This window comes from Saimiri boliviensis, chromosome 2 (genome assembly GCF_048565385.1).
Source record: "Saimiri boliviensis isolate mSaiBol1 chromosome 2, mSaiBol1.pri, whole genome shotgun sequence".
Lineage (NCBI taxonomy): Eukaryota > Metazoa > Chordata > Mammalia > Primates > Cebidae > Saimiri > Saimiri boliviensis.
The window spans coordinates 227,412,755-227,438,313 of NC_133450.1; the positions used below are offsets into that span (position 1 = coordinate 227,412,755).

A 25,559-nucleotide genomic window follows, 5' to 3' on the forward strand; every position below is an offset into this window, starting at 1 on the left:
TACTACTGAGGCACCAGCTAGGAGGTTCAGAAACACTCTGAAACATACATAGCCCTGTAAGAGCTTGAGTCTTAGTTTTCTCATGAATATATATACTCAGGACTTAACATTCCTAAGGAAGTTACAGGAAAATTGTTGGAGATTTTGCAAAAAGGAATGTGTCAGCAAACTTATATCATAGTGATCTACTTTCCCTTTATGTAAAGCATGAAAAAAGAGAAAGTAATAACTTATATATTCCTATCCATAATTAGCAAGTGTGAACATCCTGTCCTGTTTGCCTCAGATCTATTTTTTTTAAAGAAGGCATCAAAGACCCCGATGAACTTCCCCTTTGACTGCATATGGTTTCTGTAATTAATATTTAGCATTGTTGTCTATGTGTTGTGTTGGCAGTTATCAGATTTTGGTAAATCTTTCATTTAAAAAAATTATGTATCTCTGTAATGCTCCAAACAATATCAAATACCATTTCATGTCTTGAACCAGAGCAGAGTTGGCATTCATCATTAGAACTGAGCAAGAAGTGTTGCGTTTCCAACTTTGGATCCCATTTTGTGATGACTAAGCAAAACTTATGTCATTTTCCCACATGAGCAAACTCTGTGTCTCGTTCATCATGCTCCTCTCAGTTAAGACAAAAGTCTGTGTTTTTAATTTATTATTTATTTATTTATTTTTTGTGAGGCTGGAATGCAGTGGTGTGATTACAGCTCATTGCAGCCTCGACCTCCCCGGGCTCAGGTGATCCTCCCATCTTGGCCACTGGAGTCAATGGGACTACAGGCACACACCACTATGCCCAGCTAAATTTTCTTGTATTTTTTGTAGAGCTGGGGTTTCTCCATGTTGCCCAGGCTAGTCTCAAACTCCTGGGCTGGAGATCTGCCTGCCTCAGCCTTCTGAAGTGCTAAGATTACAGGCGTGAGCCACCATACCCAGCTCCTGTTTTATATTATATATACAAGAAGCAGAGAAATCAAATCTAATAAAAATACATGAACCTCAGTTCACTTTTGGATAGCAGAAAAAGCAAATGGTGGTAAACAGAATTCTACAGTGGCACCCCAGTTCCTACCCCTTGGTGTACATGCTCTGCATAGTCCCCTTTGAAGTGAACAGGACCTGTGAACATGATGGGATAATCAATTCTATGATTACATTATATGATTCCATTTCCCTCCTGGCTTTGAAGAAGTGAGCTGCCATGTCATGAGAACACCAGGTGGCTAGGACCTGAAGATAGACCCTAAGGAGCTGAGGATGTCACCCTGCTGACAGCCAGCAAGAAATGGGTACCTCAGTCCTGTAACTGCAAGGAATTGAAACCTGCCAACAGCCTCTGTGAGCTTGGAAGAGGACCTGAGATTGTGATGAGAACATATCCCTAGCTTGAAGTCAGATCTACATATTGACTTTAGCATTGTGAGCTACTGAGCTGAGAACCCACTTCAGCCGTTTCTGGATTTCTGAACTACAGAACTAAGATGACAAAAGGGTAGTGTTTTAAGTTGCCAAGTTTGTGGTCATTTGTTTACAGCAATTGTAAACTAATACAGAAGTGTAAGTTTGTTTTCTTAAAGAAGAAAACAAAGGGAGAAGGAGGTAAGTGTTGAAGGATCAAAACTCTGACAAAAGGCTGGTTGCAGAACATGACAGGTTGTTGTGGGGGAAACTATCATGCATAAACTATGTTAAAATAGAGTAGCTTTTGAGGACTTTCATTTTTGGTATTGTAAACATAAGTCATTTAATATTATCCAACTGTAACGGATAATACCTTTTGCAAAAAAAAACTGTAAAACTTTTATTTTGCTCAGAAGTGATGGTGCAGCTACAGAGATGGAGAATCCTCAGTCTAACAACAACAACAACAAAAAGATGAAAATAAAGGAACGCAGATTATCTGGAGTGGATACAGCTGAGCATGGATTATAAGCATGATAAATGCATGAAAAATCTTTCAAATAACCTGGACTATGACGAGTACTTACTGTTTCTCAAAGGAGAAATATAGTATCAAACATGAAAATTACAAGTCTGTTTTTAGAATTTGTCACCTGTCTGTGTTTAGTGAGGGCATGTTGAGAATATCTAAAGTTTAAAACCAGCTATATTCCAAGGGAAAGGATGTTGGTCCTTTGAGAGATACCAGATGTCAGTAAATCCAGCCTACCACCCACTATTGTAGGGCCCATTCACTGAAATGGTTTTTATGTTTAAAAAAAAATCAAAAGAAACATTTTAGAATATGTGAAAATGTATATGAAATTCAAATTTCAGTGTCTATAAAGCTTTATTTAACACAGTCACACTCATTAGCTTTCATGTTGCAAGAAAATGGCTGAGAAGCCGTGACATACATATGGCCTGCAAAGCCTAAAATATTTCCTCTCTGGCCCTTTACAGAAAGTGTCAACCCTGCAATGCAGGAAGAAGGGAAGGACGAACACATTTCACGTATTCTTATAGCGCAAGTTAACTTTATGTATTGGCAAGGAATCTTCTTATTTTCAAACCAGTCTTTTACCTTCAGCACCCCTAAAATGTGTTTAAACCTGTTAGAAACATAGTAACCAAATTGTAGGGAAAGAAGTGAAATAATCACAAGGAAATGGTGATAGAATGCAGGAAGGTTGGAAATTCTCTTAATAACTTACTTAAAATTTTAAAAATAAGTAAATACCAACTGACCATCATCTGTATAACCTTATGCAATTTTGTCTCATTAAGCTTTTCAGTTTCTTAATATTATAGAAGGATCCTATGATCAATTCTTTTTAAGGAGTATTAATTTTGCCTTTGTGAAGTGTTGGTAGGCCTCTTCTTAGATGGCAGAAAGGACCATGATGTTTATTTTGTTCCCCATGTTGCCTTACCTTCCAGCAAATTTCAACTTACAGTCTGAATAGAGTCTGTATAGACATCTAGTGTTAAACAGCATTCCTCAGCTTAACCCCAATTTGATTTACATTCTTTCTCTAACTGCTTTCCAGTCAACTTTTTCTTAATATAATTTTGAATTGCTCAGTCGTATGTGGGTGCATATATATGTTTTTACCTATAAAAAGTCTCAAAGTCTTTTTGAAAGTAGACAGGGTTTATACATTATAATTCTAAACAACTCTTAGGCAGTTATGCTCATTCTAATGTAAGAACTATCAGAATGATAGGCATGTCAGCGTTCCTTTGTTCTTAATTTACTATTTTATGGCTGCTTGGGACACACTCACTTTTTCTCAAGCTTATATTCTAACTAAAGACAAATTATGTTCTGAGACCACAATAGATTTCTTCTTAGGGAAGCCTATGAATTTGATCTCAAAACACTCAAAAATTTATTTTAGCTCTAGGGGATGTAATATGTACATCATTAGATCAGAGATACATTCATAGTAATTCAAAATAATGGAGAAATATACATTTTCTATGTGACATGAAAGTAGTTACCAATGCTATAACATGCAGAGATGTTAAAATATTCATCTATTTTTTAGACAAAAAAAGATTAAAACTGTTCATAGAAGTACAAAACGATACAAACTAGATAAGTCAGAAAGAGATCTAAAAAATTCTAAAGCCATTCCTAGTCCTCTGGAAAGCATTATATAATTCAGTATTTAAAAGATGAGATACTCAAATAAATCTCTTTTTACCAATACCTTTGAGTCTTAGATTAACAATGAACCAGGACACTAATTTTTCACTAATGTAGTAATTAGAAATACAGAATAAAGGTTTCTAATGATATTACATGAATTCCTTGATTTTGCAAGTCTTTAATATCGTAGAAGATAGGTGGGGAGGCCTAGTTAAAAAAATTAAAAAGAGGAAGAGGTCACATTTGCCACAAAATGAAGTGGAAGAAAAAGACAGATTCTTTCCCTCCCAACATATTTTGTTGAGAATGCCACTGATTTTTAAAGACAAATAGATTTTATTATGTCCTTTCAGTTCTCAGTTGATGTTTTCCAGCAATAAACAAATTATTGGTTAATTTTTTTCCAGACAACATTTACAATTTACAACCCAAATTTTCTCAAATTGATCTATTATTTTGTTTTGAAATCTAATAAGGCCCAGAGTGCCTTCAGAAGTGTTTGCTCAATGGATTCCCCAATTTTATGAAATATTTATTACAAAAACCTCAGATTTTACTCAGAGTCTAGATTTTACAGAGCAGAGTAAGACTACTCACTTATTTTTGAAATATAATATACCTGAAATGCTAACATCAACTCTGACAGGTCCTGAATTTTTTCCTCATTAGCTTATTGTATAATTCTGATAAATGGTATTCCAAAGTCAAAAGTTACCCATGACTAACAGATTTTTAGTTTTAATCTTTTCCAGATATTTTTCACTTTGGAAATTTTGTACGAATTCCAAAGTACAAAGAAACTAATGTATTTTATGCTACTGGAAAGGCCATGAAAACTTAGTTTATCCTTAAATGAAATTACTGGAAGCTATATTCTGGGAAATATTTAATGATTGCTACAACTCTGTGTTAATAAAATGGAAACAAACATGAGGGCTTATGAAGAAACATAAACCAGTTCACAGCGAATATCAGGGATCCTCTTCACTTTATGACGACATATAAGACTCAAAGAGACACAAATGGGCACAATCAACATTCTCTTACTGTCCACAATTTTTGCAAAGTTTTTCAACTGCATCCAGGGTGACATTCTTACAGAAACTGAGTTTTACACATTCCAAACAAATATGACAATAATTAGCCACTGAACAACCTCTAAATAGGAAAAAGAGGATGAAAAAGTTATTAGAATCGGTCATTAAATATACTTTTTACAAATAGTTTCTTGAATTTTACCCTCAAACTTACCTTAGTCCTGACATATCCCAAACCCTCCCCTCTCCTACCAGAGTGAAAATACAAATTGAACTTATTAAATACACATTTGAAGACATTTGATAAAATGTCCCGACTAAAAAAATCAGGCATAAAAGGAAAACACTGGGGAAAAGTCAAGCAGAAAAAGATAGAGGCAAAGATCCAAAGACATCTGAGTTTCATTTTGAGATTAGAGAAATATTTCAGAGAATTATTACAGTGTCATAATTGTGATGTGTATTTAATAACGAAGTGAAAATAATCATTATCTTAACCTCTGGCACCAGAATTACTCATGGGAGGGAACCATCTGTTTTGGATAATACTGTGACATGTTAATTGTGCTCACAAATGAACTAGAAGAGCCTGAATTAATATTAACCAGGTAGGAGGGAACGGCAGCCCAGGAAACAAGGGAGGATGGTGGGGAGAAGGAGACAGGAGAACTAACTCCACTCCAGAATTTGTTAAAATCATGGACATGGAATTTTGATCCTCTTAGGCAAATGTTTACCTTTATTTCGAATCAAAAAGGCCTCTTCTGGGATAAGGGATCTCTGTATAACCTAAATCACTAGTTCTCAAAGGATATTTCCTGGGCCGGCAGCATCATCACCACCTGGGAAATTGTTAGAAACTTTGAAGTCTCACCCTTAACCCACTGACTCTGAAACTCTGGTGGGGCTCACTAATCTATGTTTTAACAAGTCTCCCAGGTGATTCTGATGCAGATAAAACTTGAGACTCACTGACCTCAAACAATGGTTTGCAGCTGTCAAAGTAAGTTAAAATGGAGGCCAGGCCTGAAGAATCCCTGAGCAGACAAAGCCAGTTAGGCCTCATAAGTGACCTCAACCTTCCTTGATTTGTAAATATAAGCAAAACCTAACTTGAGCTGTTTCTTTTAAATCCCTGTATTAAACAGAAATGAGGCCAGGCACAGTGGCTCACACCTGTAATCCCAGCACTTTGGGAGGCCAAGGCAGGTGGATCATCTGAGCTCAGGAATTTGAGACCAGCCTGGCCAACACAGTGAAACCTATCTCCATAAAAAATCAGTTGGGCGTGGTGGCATGTATCTGTAGTCTCAGCCACCTGGGAGGCTGAGTTTGCATTTCTCTAATGATCAGTGATATTCAGCTTTTTTTCATATGCTTCTTGGCCACATATGTGTCTTCTTTTGAGAAGTGTCTTTTCATGTCCTTTGCCCACTTTTTAATGTGTTCCTTTGTTTTTCTCTTATAAATTTGGTAAGTTCCTTATAGGTGCTAGATATTTGACCTTTGTCAGATATATAATTTGCAAATATTTTCTCCCATTCTGTAGGTTGTCTGTTTACTCCGCCGTTTCTTTTGCTATGCAGAAGCTCTTAAGTTTAATTAGATCCGATTTGTCAATTTTTGCTTTTGTTGTGGTTGCTTTTGGTGTCTTTGTCATGAAATCTTTGACTAATCCTAGGTCCAGGATAGTTTTCCTAGGTTGTCTTCCAGGGTTTCTATAGTTCGGGGTTTTACATTTAGGTCTTTAATCCATCTTTAGTTGATTTTTGTATAGCGTGTAAGTAAGAGGTCCAGCTTCAGTCTTCTGCATATGGCTAGCCAGTTAGCCCAGCAACATTTATTGAATAGGGAGTCTTTTCTCCATCACTTGTTTTTGTCAGTTTTGTCAAAGATCTTAGATGTGTGGCCTTATTTCTGGGCTCTCTATTGTGTTCCATTGGTCTATGTTCCTGTTTTTGTACCATTCCTTGATGTTTTGGTCAGTGTAGCCTTGTAGTATAGTTTGAAGTCAGGTAACACCACACACTTAAACAACCAGATCTCTGAGAACTCACTCGGTATCAAGAAGACAGCACTAAACTATTGAGGTATCTGCCTCCATGACCCAAACACCACCCACCAGGTCCCACCTCCATCTTTGGGGATTACAATTCAACATGAGATTTGAGCATAGACAAATATCTAAACTATGTCAACAGTCTTGTGATATGATAATTAAAAAATACTCATGTCAGAGGATCATCCTCTAAGATCCCACCAACCTTAACAAATTATATGTGTAAGCAACAAATTGTTTACAATAAGTGTATAGGTAAAAAGGTTAATCTCGTTAAGCAACATTTTAAATTTGCCACTGGTTGGATTTCCTAAAAATAATTCTGAATAAACAAAATGCATATTCAGTACCATATTGCCCTCCAAAAGCATGAGCATCTAAAACACTTCTGTTAAGCTAGTTACCAAAAATTATGGAACTGTAGGAAGACAGGTGAGAGTGGAGGACAGGAAGAAAGTGATAGAAATGAGGGGAGGGAAGTAGGTTTGTACTAAACATATTTCCACTTCCCAGACCTGTTATATAAAGGAGACAGTCATGCATCACAAGTGGTAACAGCAGAAATATAAGAGAGTCCCATACAGATATGGCTGGGCCAACATCAAAGGCAAAGGAACTTTCATGGTTAAATCCTACGTATGATGACCTTTGCCCACCCATGCAAGATGATAGAGCCAGATAGTATGTGTGGCCCATACACACACAAAGATAGCCTGGGTTAGATTTGGAAAATTTCTCATAGCATACTATGGAGGGTACTTCATAAAGCTAACAAGAGCATGGAAAACTTCCAAGGATTTTCCCTAAAAGAATTATTCAGGTGTCAGTAATAGAGAGAACACATGTATCTAATAAGTCTATGCCTTTCAATGTTAAAAAGAAATTATACATACATAAAACATTTCTTTCTCATCTTTAAAATGGATATTTTCTTTAATTTCTGTTAATAACAGAAAAATTTCATGGTACTATCTGTAAGTACTGAAATTCTGGTATCTCATTGGGTTCCACTGAATCATTAGACTGGTGCAATCTAGGAAATAAGTCTTCCCTGCAATAATTATGAAAATACAAAATTCTTGGTAGCAGAAAGTGAAACCCTAGTGGTCCAGACCAAGATCATGGCTGGGACTCGCTGGCCACAGATGAAGCCTCAGACCAGAAACACAGTGGCGCAAATGAATCCAGATACATTATTCTGCAACTTTTATAATAGACCCATCCTTTCTCATTGGAATGCCAAGTGAAAATGAAAACAAAGGACTCCTTAAGGCCCCTCTTGGTTGCAAAGACCTTTCAAGGCGAGGTCTATTCCAAGCCTCAACACCACCCAGAAATGAGATTCCCTCATTGTTTCTCAACTGGAGGCTACATAGCGACCAGGAGTACAAGGTCACCTGGTTTGTATCCTGGAGCCCCTGTGAGTGTGTGCAAGGAATGTGGCCGAGTTCCTGGCTGAGGACGGTAAGGTCACTCTGACCATCTTCGTGGCCTGCCTCTACTACTTCTGAGACCCTCATTACTGTGAGGAGCTTCGCAGACTGTGTCAGAAAAGAGACAGTCCACATGCCACCATGAAGAGCATGAATTATGGCAAATTTCAACACTCTTGGGACAAGTTCATGTACAACCGAAGATTGTACAAGCCTTGGAGTAAGCTGCCTAAACATTATACATTACTGCACATCATGCTGAGGGAGGTTCTCAGACACCTTATGGATCCAGGCTCATTCACTTACAACTTTCAATGATCCTTTGGTCCTTGGACAGCATCAGACCTACCTGTGTTACGAGGTGGAGCACCTGCACAATGGCACCTGGGTCCTGCTGGACCTGTACAGGGGCATCATACTCAACAAGGCTTCAAATAATCCTGGTTTCCCTGAAGGTCGCCATGCAGAGCTGTGCTTCCTGGACCCGATTTCCTTTTGGAAGCTGCACCCAGCCCAGCACTACAGGATCACCTGCTTCATCTCCTGGAGCCCCTGCTTCACCTGTGCCCAGGAAGTGGCTAAATTCCATCAGGAGAACCCACCCATGAGCCTTCGCATCTTCTCTGCCTGCATTTATGATTATCAATAAGGATATAAAAAGGGTCTGCACAGGCTGGACAAAGCTGGGGCCCCAATTTCCATGATGAAATACAATGAGTTTAGGCACTGCTGGGACACCTTTGTGGATCACCAGGGACACCCCTTTCCAGCCCTGGGAGGGACTAGAAGAGCACAGTCAAACCCTGAGTGGAAGGCTTCAGGCCATTCTTCAGAATTAGGGAAACAGATGGATGAGCCTCAGTCTCTAACGAATCAGAGACCTGGGTTGAGCAGTGGAATAAAAGATCTTCCAAGAAATGCAAGCAGGCCATTCATCACTATTTCCAGCTGATCACAGATGCCAGCAAAGCAATGTACTCCTAACCAAGCAGATTCTTTTAAAAATTAGAGTGAATTACCTTTAATCAAAAATTTATGTGTTACAGTAGTAAGATTGTGCTCAATACACTCAGAAAAGTGTCAAACCTACTAATCCAGTGACAATTTGAATTAGTTTTATATGTAGAGTAATACAATCAAATACTAAATATTTTCATATATTAAATAAAATACAAAATTCTTCATAATGAGTTTACTCTGAGTAATACTAAATACTTTTTGCTTTTAAAAAAATATCTTAGTAAAAGAAACAATAACCACCTTTTCTTAAGTTAGTGCATAAGCTTATGTACAGTAAATAATGCATATTCTTTGGAATAAAGAAAAACTCAAGAGCATTATGAAAAACAACAATGCCTAACACAGAATGCTCTCTCTGTGCCAGGCCCCTAAGACCTTTTCTGTATTAGCTCACTTCATCCCCACTATGATCCTAAGGCAGGTGCTATCATCCTCATGTTACTGATGAGGAAACTGAGGCACAGAGAGGCTTGATTGACCTATCCAAGGTCACACTGACAATTAAAGAGCTGTGGGCTTGGACCAGGGACTCTGTCTCCAAAGTTCACATTCCAAAGCAATTCTTCTCAAAGTAAATGAAACAGATGCTTCAGACTTGTGCAAGCATGAAATGAGTCTTTTCCTGAGCATTTTAGTTAAAAATCATATTGCTTCACAATGAAAAAAGTAATTTGCCTCTGATTCTTGATAGTCTGTTAGTAAATAAGTAGACATGACTGTTTTTTGTTTTGTTTTATAATTGTTCCTGTTCATTTCTGGCCTGAACAATAGTATAAAAACCTTGTGATGGCACCACAGGATGGAGACGCTGGTTTCTATTGAGCATTTTTATGAACACAAGAATGATGTCCCAGGTTTTCTTCCAAGGAAACCAATTCCATCATGTGAGGAAGGCCACTAGGAAAGGCTTTATATATCTGTAATACATTTCTCTCAAATTATTCAACCATCACTGGAAGTTCCCATCACTTTTAGAATAGAACATTCTTTTCTTCATAATAGAGTAAATCCTGCTAAACTAGGCCAGCCAGGCTCAGGAGGTACCATTGCTCTGCAAGTTTTAGTAAAACAAGGAGATCAGCATCTCCAAGTACCTGTCATGTATTTACCGACATGACCACCTCTCTATAAATTAAATTCCTGAAGTACAGGCTTGGGTACAATAAACAGTGCAATGTAACTGGTTTTGAATTCACATTCCAGTCAATTAAATGTTTTATTTAAGACATGGAAGTAAAATATAAATGGAAAATACTGAGGAGGCATAAATCACGTAATCCTATAAGAGAGTGCCAGGAGAGCCAACAAAAAAAATGGGGATGTTGCCATAGTTACCAGGAAATGAAGCCTAGATACCCAGGGTCAGTAAGAGATTGAAAATGTGTCAAAATAAGCTCTGAAGGCTGGGGTCATTCTCTTCTCTGTACTTAATTAGTATGATCTTGGCCCTTGGACCCAAGCCAGGATGGAAAAAACAATTCTCGTTCTGCTGGTTGGAAATAATCCATACTTAGGAAGTTTTCTCTTTGCAGCCTCTGCTGCACTTCAGCGTAGAGACACAGCCTCCTTCTAAAATGAAGATAATTTCCTAATTAGAGAATGAACCTGACCTATTTGTCTATAACTATGGTTCTAGCTGAATAACAATGCTTCATTAGCCCTACATCACCCAAGGGAGCTACTGTTACCCCAGCAGATGAAATCGGCAGTACAAATCTAACAGTAGTTTTATCATTTGCACCAGTACATCCTATATCACTTTTTTCTTCATTGTATTTCAGTCAGATTTAAAAGTGAAATTCAAATATTTGTAGTAGACTGATTAAAGGGATTATAACCAGAGCTTTTATCCAGATAGTTCCAGATGCAAGACAAAAAGGAACAAAGGCAGAAAGAAAGAGAGAGAAACAGGCAAACTTCGAATTGTAACAGGGTTTAAACACAGATAAGAAGTTAGGCCTAAATTAAAACAGGACTTCAAGGCTACAATGAAGTAAAAAGATTATATCCCCTTTCTATTTGTTTTGACAGTTTTTCTCATATAAAAGTTTACTGGACTCTGTCAAGTTTACTGTGTCTACCAACTGCTACATAAATTACCAAGGAGGTAATGAATAGGACTGTAATTAGAAAGAGGGATGACATTGGTGAGTAGAAAACAAAGGCAGAAACTTGTCAATTTGATAAATCTAATATAAGATCATGGGCTCAATGATCTGTAAGTATGGGTATGGAGGCATATATCTGTAGCAAACGTAGTAAATGAGCAGAAATTACATGGGTAGTTCGAATTTGTACCTATTCATTATGGCCCTACTTCTTCCATTCAGATCCATTTCTGCACCCTCTGTCTAATATGTATGTAGTACCCCAGCAAGAAACCAGAACAATTGTTATATATTTTTTCTAGAACATCAGTGTGTTACACATTACAATTCTGCCCTAGAGAAGATGAATTCCACAAAGAGGTTTGTCCATGACTCTCCCAAATTGGTAAATTTTCTATGGCCATACTACCATGAACACACCTGATCTAATCCAAATTGGTAAATGATTGTCTTATATATTATCTTTAAGAAGAGATTTTTCAGGTTTAAGAATGTATGTATCACTATAACATTTTGAAATGCATATATTTTGTACACATTCAATTATATTCTATCTTAAAATGTACTCACTATATCAAGAAAACACAGGAGAATCAAGTGAAAAACTTTACATAAAATGATATACTTGAACAAATATCTACAAAATATTTCAAAGACCAAGCATCAGTATCATCATATCTATAGACTGTTTGCAAATCTATGAAACAAGATGTATTTCATTAACAAAAGGGGCAAAAAACTTACATATATACACACACATGAAGTTACAAAAGAAATTAAAAATGCAAAATACCATTAGGAATACTAAAATATTTTGATGTCAAGAATCATCAGCAAAACCGTAAAATAAGACACCCCCTACATAATGGTGGCTACATATTTAAGGGAACCCTGGATTTTCCTCTGGTGTAACAAGATAGTCACATTTATATACTACTATTAGAAGAACAAACTAGGTCAGCCTTTCTGAGAAGAATTTAGCAATATTTATTGCAATCATTAAGAATGGTAATTTCATAACTTTTGAACTAGTAATTCTATTTCTAGGGCTTTGCACCAATGAAACAATCCAAGATACAAATACCTATATGCAAGGACAGTTATTACCTGCTATTTTTACTAACTAGAATTGGAAGAATATATGTTCAACAATAGGCTAATACATAAGTAAGTTATTATGGTCATACAATGGAATATTATGCAAGTATCAATATATTTTTGAAAAAATGATGGATAACAAGAAGAACATGGCATAAGTTTAGATATAAAAGACACAGAGATGAAATTGTACTTACAGAATGATCCATACTTAACTATTGTATTGTAATGGTGACATATCTTTTTTTCTGATTCCATTACAATAAAATATTTATTTTTTACAATAAGTTTAAAATGTTTTATTTGAAACATTATGAAGATCCTAAATTAGTAGTCAGCACACCTTTTCTTATAGGTAGCAAATATTTTAGTCTTTGCAGGGTTTAATTTATATTTAATCATAGGTCAAGGGGCACAATCAAAAATATTATGTAGGTTCTTATATAATTATTTAAAATATAACCACTTTAAGTTGTAAAAAGCAGGCAGCTTGCTACCATTTGCCAACCCATGTCTTACATGAATTAACTCGGAAGGTCTGAGACAGCTTTCTGACTCAAAATGTCCTGTTTGATAGGTGGGACTAATCATACCTGTTCTAAGCTCTTCAAAGGATTGTGGGGATACCTTGATGCATAGGGAAGCTACTGGCAACTGTAAACTGTTAAAAAATATATCACAGTGTGGGACAATTTGCTGTCATCTGGAGTTCCTTTTCCTTTTTTTAACCCATGTATATCGTTCTGGTCCTTCAAGACTGTCTGAGGTTAAACTGTTTTCCAGGAAACCACTCCCACTCTTAAAGCTACCTACATCTCTTTTATCTTGATGTGTGTATGCCATTTAGATTTTGCAAATATATATGATTTTTTTCCCTCAAATTAGATGATAAGTACCTTGAGGGAAGAACTTGTCTTGGGTATTTTTTTTTTTCTATCCCTCACTACAAACAGCTCACCATAATTGTTTTGAACTTATTATATATTTAAAATATGCTCATTAAATTAAATGACAGGAGCTGTACTGCTGCATCTATTCCAGGAATACTTTGCATTGTGATTCCAGGAAATGAAAACTTAACCACAAAGTGGTCCTTTATTTATTTGAAATTTTAAAAAGATATATCCCAATAAGAACAATAGGTACAAGAACATCATTCAGTGTTCCCAGGAAAACAGAACTGCTTCCAGACATCACCATACCCTCCCACTTCACTTCAACCTAAAAACAGTAATAGTAATAATACCTGTAAACCAGGAGGCCATCAACTTCTTATAATCAGTCAGACGTTAATTCTCTGTGAATTCAGTTATTCTAAATCATTGTCATTTTATAGACATTAAATCTCAACATCCATGACATGAAATCATATAAGCATTATAAAAAAGATGTTGCAGGTCAGACACAGTGGCTCACGCCTGTAATTCCAGCGCTGTGGGAAGCCAAGGCATTTAAATTGCTTGAGCTCAGGAGTTCAAGCCTAGGCAACATGGTAAAACCCCATCTCTACCAAAAATACAAAAATTAGCCAGGCATGGTGGTTACACACCTGTAGTCCCAGCTACATGGGAGGCTGACATGGGAGGATCACTTGAGCCTAAGAGATTGGGGCTGCAGTGGGTCCTGATTGTGCCACTGCACTCCAGCTTAAGTGACAGACTGATACCCTGTCTCAAAAAAAATTATGTGGCTGGATACATTGACTCATGCCTGTAATCCCAGCACTTTGGGAGGCTGAGGCAGGTGGATCACCTGAGGTCAGGAGTTTGAGACCAGCCTGACCAATATGGTGAAACTCCATCTCTACTAAAAATACAAAAATTAGCCAGGTGTGGTGGCATGCACCTGTAGTCCCAGCTACAGCCAGGAGGCTGAGATAGGAGAATAGCTTGAACCCTGGAGGCAGAGGTTGCAGTGAGCCAAGATGGCACCACTGCACTCCAGTCTGGTCGACAGAGCAAGACTCTGTCTCAAAAAAAAAAAAGAAAAAAGAAAGAAAAAAAAGGTTACAAAGCTTCAATCAGTAACCAGTGATGTGTATGTGACCCTTCACACTGCACCCATTCAAAACTGAGACCTCTTCTCTGTTCTATATTTCATTATTTCTATCTTTAAAAAAAACATTCAGGTGGCTTTGTCAAAGAAGATGCCTTAAGCAACCAACTACCTAGTGATGTGTAAAATGTGCTAGGTGTTACGGGTATGTGAAGAGGTAGAATGAATACCTTTAAATCAGAGGCTATGTTTATAGCAGCTTCAGCTATTTGGGAAGGATCCAAGAATAAGATAACAAGAAAAATAAAGATTGTAGATCCATTTTTTTTTTACAAGAAAGCCACTCAGAGCTCAAGAACATATTTGTTAAAATAAATATCCATAAAGAGGTCAGATTAGATAAATGGGCTCAAACAACAACTGTCTGGAGTTCGTCAATATCCTGCTCAACAAGCCAGGATAATATTTATACTGAACACTTGTCAGTGTATATTAGTAGTTATCTGATGCATGACAAGTTACCCCCAAAACTTACAGCTTAAAACCATAACTATGTTTTATATAAATTTATATAAAATTTACATAAATTAATAGTATATATAATTATATATGTCTATAGATATATCTATATATATATAATTATATATACTGTATTTTATATAGATATATATATAAGTATCTCTATATAGATATATCTATATAGAGATAATTTTATATATGTCTATATATATATAGATATATCTATATAGAGATAATTTTATATATGTCTATATAGAGAAATATATACTATATATAAAGAGAGAGAGCTCTAACTACAGATATATATATATATATATAGAGAGAGAGAGAGAGAGAGAGAGTTACATATATCTATCTATCTCTCTAGAGAGAGAGAGAGAGAGAGGGATAATATGTGAACTGTCTTGGTTAATAGTGTTGTTCACATCTTCTGTTACCTTGCCGATCTTCTCTTTAGCTGTTATATCCATTATTGATAGTGAGGTATTACAGTCTCCAATTAATATTGTTGAATTGTCTATTTCTCCCATAAATTCTGTCAAATAAGCTTCATGTAATTTGGACCTCTGTTGTTAGATGCAAATATGCTTTTAAGTGCTGAATATTCTTGATAGATTGACTCATATTATAAAACATCTTTGTCTCTAGTAAAAAATTTTGTCTTAAAGTCTATTTTGTTTATGTTACTAGCTACTAATCTACTAATTACTAATTACAGTTATTCCTACTCTCCTTTGGTTAGTGTTTGCATGGTACATCGTTTTTCATCCTTTTAGCTTCAATTCATTGTTTGTCTTTGAATCACAAGTGAGTCTTTTCTTAAAAGGAAACTTAATATTAAGGAAATCTAATGAGTTCTCTCTTTCATACTATATACAGACTTTTAAAAGATAAGGAAACAAATCTGTAAATTCCCCAAGTTGATAAATGAAATACAGGTTTTGAACTGCTTTCAGTTAATGACAAGAAATTCCCAGGAAGGGTCTAGAAATGTATTCCCAATAGAAATATAAATAAATCCACATGCATATTTTAAAATTTTCTGGAAGCTACATTAAAAAATAAAATGAAACATGAAAATAATTTTAATATATTTTATTTTAATCCAATATATTTGAAATATTAACATGTAGTCAACATAAACAATATTCTTTTTGTTTTATTATTCTTTTGCTTTTTATCTTTTTTTTTCATACATGCCCCAAGGAGTGCAGCAAGTCAGAGTTCTGAAAAAAGTTGATTCTGGTTATTTTTTCTAGTTTTTTAATTGCTATGAGGGACAGGGATATTTTTGAAGGTCCTTACTCTGTCATTTTCACTGACCCATCTTGTAAAGCTTCAGTTATCATGAAAATCTTCAAATGTGGACCAATTATGTCCCTTCCAGATAAAAATATTTTCCAGATAAAAATATGTTCTAGTCTGAGATAGCATTTAAAATATATATTACACAGAATGATAGCTTCATAAATGTTAGTTGAAAGTCCCATAATTAAGAAAGTTATAAGACATTGGGTTGAACAACGTTTAACAGACTTCTTTATTGCAGGACTTCTTGGTGATTTTGATATATGGGTCATCTATTATAAATCTCTATTCAGAAGATAATGTTCAACATTTCTCAAATTTACTTAACCATGAAACTATTTTTTCCTCAGGGTGCTTTGTGGAACTGCTTTTCCAATGATTAAAATGGAAACATACTATCATGAGATGTCATTCCTGTTCCACAAGATCCTATAGTTTATACTTGAACTGTCTCAATATCATAGCCATTAGCCATATGTGGCTCTTGATTACTTGAAATATGGCCTGCCTGAATTTAGATGTGCTATAAGTATAAAATACTCACTACATTGTGAACACTTAGTACAAAAAATATAAAAGATCTAATTAATATTGTTTATGTTGACTATATGTTAAAATGATAATATTTCAAATATATTGGATTGAAATAAAACATTTTAAAAATTATTTTCATGTTTTATTTTTTAATATAGCTACTAGAAAATTTTAAAGTATGCATGTGGATTTATTTATATTTCTATTGGGAATACATTTCTAGACCCTTCCTGGGAATTTCTTGTCATTGTCTGAAAGCAGTTCAAAACCTGTATTTCATTTATCAACTTGGGGAATTTAGATTTGTTTCCTTATCTTTTAAAAGTCAGGTGTACCCTTTCCTTAACAATATTGCATATTAAAGATTAAAACAGTTTGCCCCTTGAGGAAAGAAAAATAGGATAGGATGGACAGCCAGATGACTTGATGTTGAAGCCTACACTGCCATTTACTAATTAGCCAAATTTGGTCAAGTTACTTAATTATTTTGAGCTCCAGTTTCCTCTGGGAAAAAAAATGAGAATAAGTGCTTAACGGTTGGAATTTTGATTATCTGTGTCTAAACTGCTAACCAAATAGAAGGCAAAATTCTTTGAAAATGCCTTGTCTAAATTCCCAAACCACAGAATCATTGAGTCTAATTGAAGGGTTATCTTACAACACTAAATTCCTGCATGATTTGTTGGGCAGCCACAGAAACGGGCTAATTATGCTACATCATATAAAATATGAGGTTCTTTTTTCAGTGTCCTTTGCAGCTCTATAATTTTGGATTATAAGAAAGTGAGGGGAAAGGCTTTAAGATGGAAATAAATTAAGCAAATCGTGTTGTGGCTTAGACCCTTCAAAAGAACACCTTTAATGCTACAACTTTTGTGCATACACATGAGTAAGTGGGCTTCTGTTGTAGTGGGCATTTCCTCTACGACCATTTTGCCATCATTTACCTTTTCACATCATCCCAGTTCTTGTCCTTATGTGATGGTGAAAGGAAGAAGTGGTTAAATCATTTATTGATATTGCAAGATAGGCCCATTAGGAATATAGAATGGTCGCAGTGCCTTTGTTGAAGTTACATTATAAATCTTCCTTCAAAAACCTTCCTTTGGTCAAACAAAATGTCACATATCCCAAAACTCATCATCATCATCATCATCGTCATCATGTTTATAGTTCCCAGTTGAGAAGTGCCTATCAGATTCCCAGGTAGGCCTTTTGTAGGCACTATTTCTAGTGTTTATAATAATCCTATAAAATAGATGTTAATATCCCCACTGTACACATAAGAAAATTGTGGGTCTGGGAGTAAAATATCTTATTGAGGTTATCCCTAAGTAAACAACAAAGCTATCAGTCAAATCTAGGGCTTATGGCTCCAGAGTCCATACTAAAGGAATTTTCACTTGAGAGCTAAACTAGTAAGACTCAGTCATCTTATGCAAGCACCCAGGTTCTCTATTAACACAATCAGCAAGTAAGAGAGACCTTGATAAACTTATGATATAAAATGGAGTTGGCTATAAGATTCTAAGATTAATAACAAGTTTAGGCCTAATAGGTTTCATTCGCAGTTATTATTAGAATAAAATGAGTTATAAAACACTAAGAAACTGAAGTGTTATTAAAAGATCAAAATATACCAAACTGGAAAATTTTAAACATAGGAAAAATTAAATCTAACCTATGATTAATCCCAAGATTTTATGTGAGTTTTCTGCTTGGTTTAACTACTGTTTACTGTGTTTTTATTTTTAACCCTCATGTTTATGACTACTTTCTACTCTTTTGACAGGAAGATTTTATTTATCTCCCTAATATCATTATAATCATAAAATTATTAAGTGCCTAACTGCAACTAAGATGGTGTATTAGTCCATTCTCATGCTGCTAATAAAGGCATACCCAAGATTAACTAATTTATAAAAGAAAAGAGGTTTAATTGACTCACATTTCCACATGGCTGGGGAGGCTTCACAATCATGGTGGAAGGCAAGGAGGAGCAAAGTCACGTCTTACATGGTGGCAGGCAAAGAGGGAGCTTGTGCAGGGAATTCTCATTTATAAAACCATCAGATCTCATGAGACTTATTCACTACCATAAGAACAGAAGAGAACCCACCATGATTCAGTTATCTCCACCTGGCCACGTCCTTGACACATGGGAATTATTACAATTCCAGGTGAGATTCAGGTGGGGACACAGAGCCAATCATATCAGATGGTTCTAGGAACTGAACACAGACCCAGATTTTTTCTTATCATAATTTATAATAGAGGAGGATCTGAGAATACTGGCTTATTGTAGATGTACACACCCACAGAGAAAGGATAATCGAATCCTCTATATCCTTAATCCACCCTTACATCTTTATCTCTGTCTTTCTATTTGTCTATATTTATATATATTCTATCTATCCATATATGTATGATGTCTCATTATTATTCTGTAATATTCCCTGTACCTGTTATAGTCTGATTTAAGTGCACATGTATATACTTATGCTCTCTACATAAGTGACTACAAAAGCCCACTTTTAGAACCTTAAACTCCAAAGGCTGAAATCTCAAGGGCAAAATTAGCATGTTTATCTTCCATAACAGCTGTTTTAAGAACTTATTGAAAAGCTTGACATTCAGAAAACATCACAGAAAGGGTCTGATTTTCCAGGGCATAAAAAGATGAAAATTACAGGTGAGATCCTATTCACTATATCGTGTTATGCTAAGTTATTTTCTCATATATTCAGGTGATCTACCCTTTAAGGAAATTTTATCTAAGAGAAAGTCAAACAGGAAGTAGCTATTCATTTTACAAATAATTTGAAGCATAGTTTCTAAATATAACAAGCCCTCACTCAGTAGTTAAAATGAGACTTGATTCACAAAATTTCAATTTATGCATAACTTGCTATGAGACAGCTTTGATGACCTGGTCTCAGCCTAGCCCTTGGCACAAATTTATGAAGCACTGACCATATACCAGGAACTATGTGTTGCTTGATGAGCAGCACCTAGAGCACCCCCAAAGATATTTGGGGACCAGCTTCTAAATTTGTGAGCTTGCATATATTGGTGCCAGAATCTGCAGAATCTCCATTGGAAGATAAAAATCAGAGAGTCATGGAAGTGATTATCCCATATTGTGCTTAGAATAACTAACCTCAAATATTATGGTGATACAGCATTTATGAAACTAGATGCAATTAATTTACGCAGTAAGCAATAGTGCAGCCTCTACCATCTTATTTAAGATGTCAATCAATCCAACATATGTACATATTGTTAATTTAAGAGTTTTTCATGCATTAAAAGTGAATGTCTAGAAATTGAGTAAGATTAAGCTATTATTGCTGTGTGATTTGCAGTTTTGAGTGAAAACAGACTAAGAATATGAGCTTATTTCCCAGAACTTTGAGATGTGAAAGACTTCCCCAAACATATCTAAATACATCATCTAGCAAGCTGAGCACAGACTTTCAACTTTTAATGAATAATTTCAAGTACATGACATTTCTATTAAAAAGAAAAAGAAATGTAGTATTGTTCTCTCATTGCTTATTCAGAGAGTATTCAAGGCAAGAACAGTTGAGAGCCCAAGATGAAGCTGGTAAAAGATAAAACTGAGCTCACAAAACTTTTCCATTCAGCTGCTTACATCAGAGCATCTTTTCACTGGCTTTTAACCAACCAGTATCACCCAAAGCTTACAAAAGTCACATGGTGATAATCTGTTCTCAGCCAGAAATAGTCTCCACTCTAAATTCAAAGACTATTCTGTGAATCAATACTCTATTTATGAAAATCAGCCCATCCCATTGTCAAATCATTTTTAACTAATCACATTTAGAAGAAATATACCCCCTTTCCTTCCATAAAGAAGGAAGCCAGTGGGATTTCATGGTAAGAAATCAGAAAGCCTGGTTCCATGCTTATTACCTTTGCGAACTATACCATACCTTTTGCAACTCCTAGAACCTCAGTCATTCTACCTGCAAATTAGAGATAATGCTACTTCTGACACAAAGAAGAAAGGAAGTTGATGAAATAATTATGTATAACAAGTACCTTGTACAGTTCCTGGAACACAGAATGGGTTCAGTAAATGATAGCTATTATCATTGTTATTATCTCTTATGTTTTCAATAATTTTGTTGATTCCTGTAAAAGTTAGTTCAGTTACAAAAATGGCAAAAGATCCAGTTGATTAGTCAACTGTTAGGTATATTACCTACTAAACAGCAATGTTTCCTTAGGAGAATTATATTCGCTCCTCCAGTTTCAATTTTTTTCTTTTGAGTAGTCATATTCCAATGTGCAAGCCCTTCCTATCACACAGAGTCTAGGAGATTCTGTCCCTTTTTAAATGTGCATTTCAGTTCATTATTTCATGATGACATGAGAAAGCCACCAAAGCATTGCTAGCCTTATATTCTGGCAATATGGAAACATGGAGACCACTGATAGAGTCATTCTGAGTTCAGAGAATCTCACCATTTTGAAGACAGCAACATTAAGCACAGTTACTTCTCATATATCTTCCAGGCTCCTGACCAGGCAGGCCTCAGAAACCTTGGGGACTCTCCCAATGTTTAGGGTCTGCAGGTGAGGACGCTGCAGGGCCAAGGACCCTACACTCCTGGTGCTAAGAGTAAGGCAGCCAAATACTTCTATTTTATGAAGCCTGATAAAAAAATAATTTGCAAAATATCATACTGTGTACCCTGATGCACTATGCATGAGCAGATCACTAAGGTTACTTGAATAAGATTTTTACTTTTCCATGGTGGAAAGCCTGTATTAAAAAGTCACATTTGAGAAGTGACTATATAGTGCCAATTATGTGAAATGAGTGTGTAAATTATTCAATGAATGGATAAAATTCTCTAGATATCTTATCTTCAGCACATACACACCACCACATTGATTCTCGTTATTCATGGTAGTTAACCTTCCATAACATTGCTGCAAACACTGAATTAGCGAATACTGAACCATTGCTCTTAAGGGAAAAATAGTCAAGTTTTTGCCAGCTTCTGTTCACAACACTTTCAACAATCAATCAATACATAACCTTGTTTTATGTGTGTTTCTGTCTAGTGACCATTTATTTAGTATATCTTGTTGATTCACTAAAACTGAACTCACGGCCAACGGCACTGTAGCTCATGCCTGAGGGAAGCTTCTCTAACACACATATTTTCTCTGTAAGACACATCACAGCCTTCTTGCACTCAGGAACACCTAGTACTTTGGTACTATGTTTTGGGACCATTTTAAACAGTGAAATCACAAACAAAAAGCACAAAGTGTGAAAAAAAAATATGGTACAAACGTGAAAGAGGCATTTCTTTTTGAGACAGTTTCACTTTGGTTGCCCAGGCTGGAGTCCATTGGCGTGATCTCGGCTCACAACAACCTGCACCTGTGGGTTCAAGCAATTCTCCTGCCTCAGCTTCCCAAGTAGCTGGGATAACAGCACCTACCACCATGCCCAGTTCATATACTTGTTGCTCCTAAGAGGAAAGGGCATGCTACACCACCCTGAGCTATACAGCAAACCACCGGTGTTGGGCAGGAGGCAGAGGGAGCAAGGGAAAAACTGGGCAAGAACCTTCCTTGTGGTTCCCACTGGAAGGCAGACACGGGTGAGGCAGGGTAAGTAGGCTTAAGATTGACTAGTTTGAGTAATTTTGCCAGGCTCTGGGGCACAAGGGCCATCCCTGGTTGGCTGGTATCCAGCCCTGGAGTGATAAAGGCAGGTGGGTAGTAACTTGGAAAGGTAAAAGCTAGATAAAGGAGGTAGTTGGGGGGTACAAGCCTTGGATTGGTTGGAAAAGCACATTTTCAGGCAAGTCCTTTGCTATTTCTAGGAATTGGCTAGCCCTGGGAGGGACAGTATCTTCAGCGTCAGCATGACCCCAGATGTCAAAACATCAGAATAAAAAGTCATGCTTACTATACATCTGCACTGGCCACTTCCCTCTAGCCTTCCTCAAACTCCTTCAGTGGATCCTCAGTTATCAGAAAACCAAAAGAAAGGATCATCTGCTCTGAGCATTTGAAGTCAAATACCCAAGGCAGCAGCCTTTTGCTTGACATGGTCACACACACTGCAGAGTGTAAAGCTGAGTGAAGTGTCTGTAGGAGGCCCAGGCTTGAAACCCTTTCAGTAGTCCCTGAGAATGTCATTTAGCCACTTGGAACCTCTGAGGTTCTTGTTAAAAATTTGCTCAATAGTGATGATAATATCTACCAAATTTTTATGATAAGTAATAATGAGATAAGGCACTTTAAGACTGTAAAGGAGTAGATAAGTGTTAGTATTTATAGTTATTTTAACAGCAGAAAACAGATTGACAGAGGTGAATACTGGAGTGTTTATGAGTGAAATAACACATTTGGGATTTGCTTTAAATTATTCCATCAAACAGACAAAAAAGTGAAAGGGATTGATTTTTCCATATTTGAAAAAATATTCATTATTATTAGAGGTGTAGTATGGGTATATGGAAATTCATTTTATAATTCTCCTTTTGAGAATTCATGAATATTTGCATAACAAAAATTTCTTAATACAGGCTGAGAGATACAGAAAAAAGAGATATTAGATATTAGCAATTGTTGGAGAATTACTATTATATAAAAACTCAAATACTATTGCATAATACTTACTTTTATGATTGTGAATCAAAAGCTCATTCTCTTCTCTTAGACTCCTGGATTGCTAAGATGACTTGATCTTTTCACTGGTTCCAAATATCTACAGGCTAATATTGACTTAGGTTAATCAAATTCTTGTTATAATACATTTGTGTTAAGCAATAGAATTCCTAATGGTAAAACTATAATCAACATGTTATGACTACTTCATGATGAGAAGTCCTATTCAATTAGGGAATTTCCCCAATCAAAGGCCCTTCACTCTCAAGAGAGCTTCACTGAATAGCAAGTGGAGGCTGCTTAATTAGTGAGGGTAAAACATCTTTCAGAAACAAGGTCAAGATGACATTTTCTTTCTGTGCCAAGCAATGAAAGAATCCTCCAAACACAGTCCTCAGAATTCTTGGTGAATCTTGGAAAATTCCTGTAAGACTTATTGACTGAAGAGAAAGGAAAATATATTTATCTTAATATCAATGAATTTTTCTTTAAACATATACTAGATTTTGGCTTTACATAAGAATTTCCTTAAAATTTCCATAAAATGACTGACTTTTTGCTTGAGAAAACTCTTTCTTCACATTCATTATTCTTCTTTGAACAAATAAGCATCCTTAAAAAAATCCACGAACCATAATTGTAAGTCAATCAACAGAGAAAATTTAAAAGTCAGCACTTCTCTGAGAGTCACCTCGTCATGGTATTTTTACAGTAAAGAAACTGAGACAGCTTGCAAGAAGCATTGAGTCAGTCCATGCAATAAATAGGGATGGACAATAAAAGAGATCCTTTAATCAAAATGTCGTATGCAGCCACAGAGCACACAATAACCAATGTGTCTGCCACAGAAAAGGACAGGAGATGAGTCTACATAAATATACATGGTGGTATCAGTCCGTCTGAACTACAAAGTATGATTTCCTTTTTCTTCCCATAAAAAGAAAATCTCAGTAACAAATCTTGAAAAAGTTTTGCTTTTTCATTTGACCAAATTATCGTGCATTTCCCAAGTGATTACATTCTTGGTAGGATGTATCAACTTTCAAACCCCTCACTAACTTTGTGTACTTTCGTATAGCCTACAATTATATTAAAACATTGTTAGTTTTCTAAAAATAACATTTAACTACTGAAACTAGTATTAGAATATCCAGAAAGTGTGAAATACAACAGGTCACATTATTTAGCACTTGTCCACTACCAGGACCAGTGGGCTTTAAACAAAATACCATTTTACCTTCCTTCTACACTTCCAAACCTCACTTCGGAGACAAGAATAAAGAAATATAGATGAGCTAGGAGGAAGAAGTAAAGCTTCATATTTATTGGGTGTCCGTATTGACTGTACAAGTTAAATAACTATTCATAATTTCACTGTTAACTAGGAGGAAAATAACGTTTAGGAGTTGCTGTGTAAGTTTCTCAAGCCGGGGTAACTGCAAGAGGCTAAATTTCAACACCTCATGCTCCCTCCACCTCATTTTGCTGCTCCCAAAGCCAAACTGAGGCTTACATTAGCAGTGAAATGTTTGAAATATCTGCCACCCCTTTCTACCTCAGAGTCACAAAGTCTAATGAGATAGTATAGAATCCTATACTGAGCAGCACTATGTTAAAAGTGAACAAATAACAAATAAATAAATAAAAATATAGACAGCAGCCATTATCAAGTCTAGAAAATGACAGGAAGACCTACTTGAGAAGATTAGTTTCAACTACACTCATTCAGGGTCACTGAGAATCAACACAATATACCTTGCCTGTCACTCCCCAAGTTCATTTATCAAATCTAAATTCTTCTCAATGTCTTTGTGTTTTCATTTGACTAACCAATTAATCTACAGAAGTGATTAACTGAAAATAGAATTCTTTTTTATTTACCTGAATTTTTCCAGAATAGCAAATAAACTAAGAGAAAATTGTTGCATTTATAAAAGGAAAAATGCATGGTATAATACAGGATCATGTGCTTGACAATAGATTGTAAACTGTTCTAAGGCCTGTGAACACTATGAAAACGTGTGCTTGTATTACAAGTCCCAGCCAACTAATGCCAAGTGAGCATGATGCTAAGACATAAAAGTTGAAAATAATCATAGCCAGGAATTTTGGTTATAAGGCTCAATAATAATACGATTTTTACACCATCCCATGTGTCAGCTGCAGGATTGCAGCCTAGAAGAACAC

General features: G+C 35.9%; 1 pseudogene; it reads left to right on the plus strand.

The window, feature by feature from the left end:
* The first annotated feature begins 711 nt into the window (after positions 1-711).
* LOC141583792 (DNA dC->dU-editing enzyme APOBEC-3G pseudogene) lies at positions 712-9,244 on the plus strand (annotated as a pseudogene).
* Positions 9,245-25,559: the final 16,315 nt, after the last annotated feature.